Source organism: Dermacentor silvarum, chromosome 10, assembly GCF_013339745.2.
Source record: "Dermacentor silvarum isolate Dsil-2018 chromosome 10, BIME_Dsil_1.4, whole genome shotgun sequence".
Taxonomy (NCBI): domain Eukaryota; kingdom Metazoa; phylum Arthropoda; class Arachnida; order Ixodida; family Ixodidae; genus Dermacentor; species Dermacentor silvarum.
Genome location: NC_051163.1, coordinates 120,366,156 through 120,370,854, shown reverse-complemented (window position 1 = coordinate 120,370,854; position 4,699 = coordinate 120,366,156). Strand labels below are relative to the sequence as shown.

The 4,699-nt window shown below is 44.8% G+C and overlaps 1 long non-coding RNA gene across 1 annotated transcript; it reads left to right on the top strand.

The window, feature by feature from the left end:
* The first annotated feature begins 2,948 nt into the window (after positions 1-2,948).
* On the top strand, positions 2,949-3,565 carry LOC125940813 (uncharacterized). Its single transcript, XR_007464023.1, has 3 exons — positions 2,949-3,038; positions 3,211-3,264; positions 3,396-3,565. It is a non-coding gene; the product is annotated as an uncharacterized LOC125940813 (long non-coding RNA).
* Positions 3,566-4,699: the final 1,134 nt, after the last annotated feature.

Genomic DNA, 4,699 nt, shown 5'->3' with positions numbered 1-4,699 from the left:
ATAGTACTACTTACTCTGAAGCTAATTAAAAGCTGCCAGTGGGTCTTTCAGTACTATCTAATGATGTTTGCACGTTTTCTATTGCAACTCTATAACAGCATTATAAAGTTCATACGCAAGAGGAATCACATTTTTAGACGCGCCGCTGGAACCCAATTGTATGCTATTTCTTGCAGATATCTGCCTAATTACACACAGAGTGTTCTATCCAGTGGACGGTGTTCCGTGAGCGTGTGGGGAGCAATCAGCAAAGATGGCCTTGGTCCCCTTGTGCGTCTGGAAGGGCCCTTCACTGCGTCACGGTACTGCGACGTCATCACTAGACACCTCGTTCCGTATGCGCTGGACGGTCCCTTCAGCGACGGCTGCTATTTTTTTCAACACGACCGCAGCCCGATCCATAAAGCACGTATCGTCCAGTCATTGCTAGAAGAACATGCTGTTTGCCAGCTTGAGTGGCCTCCATGTGGCGCCGACTTGAATCCCATAGAAAATTTCTGGGGCATGTTGAAGAAACGGCTGTCCACACGAGCCAACCGCGGCCGCACGGCCGATACGCTGTGGCAAGCGATCGCACAAGAATGCGAAAACCTGCGCGGTCGACCGGAGATTACTGAATCTTTGTACGAGTCGATGCCCACACGCATCAATAAGGTGCTAGAAAACGGCGGACATTTCACTTCCTACTAGATCATTGAGAGACCTATGTTTCATGACACTTCTGTAAATGTCTTGTGAATAAATTCATCCCCTTCAGACACGAATTATGATGCACTGTCTGCAAATGCGCCAAATGCGCATGGCATCATTTCAAGACGCTCACTATTACATTCCAAGAAAGAAGACGAAGCAATGTGCTGTTTGTGCGAGTTTCAGTAAAAAAAATTAATTAGCGTATAACTCATTATCTAATTATTCTGAAATCCGTCAGCTTCAATGCTTGCATAAAAAGAATCAACTATTAGGCCCGAAACGCATGCACACTTGCTTTTTCGGTTGTATTCGTGTCGACCGGAGAAAAAAAAATACTCTTGACGTTGGTCTTGGAACGCGGCACGTCGAACGATTGTCTAACATGGTAGTGTCTCCAGCAAAGAGATCATCTGCAGCAATACGCAGGACAATGAAGTTAACTGACCGCTAGTTGTCCCATCAGGAAGCGGACACGAATGTGCACACTGAGTTTTAGGTCATTTGAAGAAACACGTGGCGTGGGACGCGCCTCCGAAGTTCGAGTCCCCAAACGAGGACGCCGTGTCGCAAAGGGTTATAAAAAGAGTCATCGCACCCGATTATTTCTTATTTTTCTAAATGTAACCACTATAGCAGCGCGGTGGTTCGGGCTTTGCGCCGCAAAACCTGGGCGCAGGCGATCAAATCCCGGCCGCTACTGTCACTTAGCGATGGGGGAGGAACGGAAAAATTCTGCCTACTGACTAAGCATCTGTGTCCCATGGCTGCCTCACCGCTCACTCACGCACTCACGAAAAAAATAACAAAAAAAAAACAGCGTGGCTACGCGAAAATAGAACTGATAACAGCCGAAGAATACGCTGTCTGATTACTTGTACTGATATTCTGCTCTCAAAATATAAGCAAGTAGCCCTGGCTAACAAAGAGCGCGTCACGTTGAAAGAGATAGGTAGAAAATATTAGCGCACAGTGCGAAAATAGACAGGCCATAGATTTAAGGAGGGATGGGTCTTCAACGTAGCGCTGCTGTCGATCGCTGGTGACGTAGCGGAAGTGTCGCGAAGAGGCTCTTGGCCACGCGCTCGCGTGGTCCGCAAACTTTTGTGGTTGACTTTACATGGATGGCAGCCGCGAAACCAGGGAACGAAGACTCCAACGCTGTCATTTCCCTTATGCAGCGGGAAATCTTTAAGAATACTAAAGTCATTGTCAGCGACAACGGTCCAGCATTCAGAAGCCAAAGGCTAAGAGCTTGGGCAGAGGAAAGGGGCATCACCCTACGGTTCACTACGCCATACCATCCTGAGGGTAACGCTCTGGCTGAGCGATTAATTCGTGATTTGAAGACATACATTACCCTTTATCCAAAATTTTCCTGGGGGCTGGAAATGCGCTCTGGAAGCTGCTGTCCACCATCACAACTGCTCCTATACGGCTGGCCTTGGTTGCACACCCCATTTTCCTGCCTGTGGGACCAGCCCATGGCTACCCGCGGATCATCGTCTGGGAATAGCAGGCAAGATATTTCTACAAGAACGTGCCAAGACAAAAGACCAACAGCAGCAGTACAAGCTATCAATGAAAAAATGTTACGACAGTAAACATGGGTCTAAAATTCCAGACATCGAACCAGGGCACTTAGTCCTTGTACGCAAAGGACTGGACGGCTCGAAGTCGCCATTCATCGGCCCCTACATGGTGACCAAAACCGTGAAACAACAAGGCGTTCTGAAGGCCATTTATTACGAAGCACCAGGGGAGAAGATTGAATCCAGCGCCATCGGAAATGTGATTCCATATTACCCCAGGAGGGGAGACAATCAAAGCCGTGGAGGGTGTGGAGAGCCTGAAGCGGAACCTCCCTGAAGATAAGGAAGAAGACGACGGAGACCGAGACGACCGAGTTCATTAAAATGGCGGACTAAACAGACCGTCTCATTATTACTTCCTTACAATGGGCACAAAAATAGCATAATACGAATATTAAGAAACGAAACAAATGCCAATTATATTCAAGCACAAGTCAAACAGTAGCACAAATAAAAACACCATTCAGAGCAACTGAAAGAGTAGCCCAACAGAAAACATTGAGAATGTTCTTTTTCTTAAGCGGTGAGCGGAAACATACAGCGCTTATTGTAATACAGCATGTGCGTAATGTGAGGTGAGTAGGCATGAATGACACATTGGCAGCTGACTACTGGTAATGGCATCTGTATGTATGAATGTGAAATGTAATATATAAAACGGTGCTTTCGTTGCAGCCGAGCAGAAGCAACAGATGGCGACCAACCAGGGCTTTCCTCGGACACCGTGGCAGCGGACATCGAGACCTGCAGTTCTGCGTAAAGACAACTTTAAATTCCACATATTGTTAACACAATCGTTTGTGTCGATTTCTGCATGAAATGTAGTTTGCATGTAGTACTGAGAAATGCACCTGGTTTGTCAGATTTTATGCTTAATGACGCAAAGATGTTCAATCAACTATGCTGTAATACTGGTTCTCTGTTGCAGAGATTACAGAGAAGACATCCAAGATGAGCCATCACAGATACCACCAGCACTAATGTGACTAAAGATTTAAATTTTCCAGCAAGCAACAACGCTTAGAAATTCTTGTAAGACTCGCGTTCTTCTTGTACACCATACCACGCTACGCTTAACTACGTGCTGTGCTGTAATAGTGGTGCATTTTGCAGAGATGCCACAGAACAAATTGAGGAAACAGTAGAGGTGCCACCAGCGAAACGATATGTGAGCAAAGATTTAAATTTTCTAGTCATCCGACACCCTTTGGAGTGGTTATGAGAATGCTTTTTTTTGCACAATCTAACTCATTGCGCTTTACTGCCTGCAGCCCGAGGACATCGAGGAATCGCAAAGTGAAGATTCGAGGTGAGAGACGTGTAATGTTTACCGAACATAAATCTACGAAACTTACTTACCATTTAGGCATCAAAGGTACGGATGCCACCAAATGCAATAAATAGCAAGTAAGAGTGTGACTGAACATGCGCATTCATGCACTGAAGATGACACACTTTCTCTACAGCCATGCGGGCGAGAGCGCAAGCCACGAGGCTGTTGCGCAAGCCTGAATGGAGCATCTAGCGCAACTAAGAGAGCACAAAACCGCAAACAAAAGAGATGCCACTGCGTATTTTGCACTTAGAAGTGATGCGCGCCTGGGGGCGCTGCCAATTCATGTCGAGCAAGAACTTATGCACCCGATGGAGTCCATGATGTATCAGGCTGAAGTGGAAAATAGGAACGACAGCAATTAAACCTCAGTCGCTGTAACATATTCTAGTCATCATCCTCACAAGCCTATTTTGATGTCCACTGAAGTATGAAGAAAACAAGTTCAACCCAACTAACTGCTGGTAACATTATGTTGCTGTACCAGTAAAATGTTTCACAAAAGTAGCAACAAAGAGAAAGAGAATGAAAGCCAGAAGATTATGTTGCCTACTTTGTATCTTAGCAATACAACCTTACAATGCTGTAAAGTACATCTGGTGGGGCATCTGAAGAATGGAAAATTATTGCAATGCACAATCCTGTGCATTAAACCACAAAACTGCTGGTAACATTATGTTGCTGTACCAGTAAAATGCAATAAAAGCAGCAACAAAAGCAGCAACAAAGAGAAAGAGAATGAAAGCCAGAAGATTATGTTATGTTGTCTACTTTGTATCTTAGCAATACAACCTTACAATGCTGTAAAGTACATCTGGTGGGGCATCTGAAGAATGTAAAATTATTACAATGCACAATTCTGTGTATTAAACCACAAATGTATCAGTATTACTTCAACGATAAGGTCCCTGGTACAATGTTACTTAATATGTATAATACTGCACCACATTTGCCCACACACGTTTCTGTAACAGATGCACTTGAAGTAATTGTGGTAGTATTCCTTGCTTCCTGTTTTCTTTTTGCTGTGCTGAACTGTTGTAAACTTTGCAAATGTATTTTTTTGTGTAAACACATCTGAATC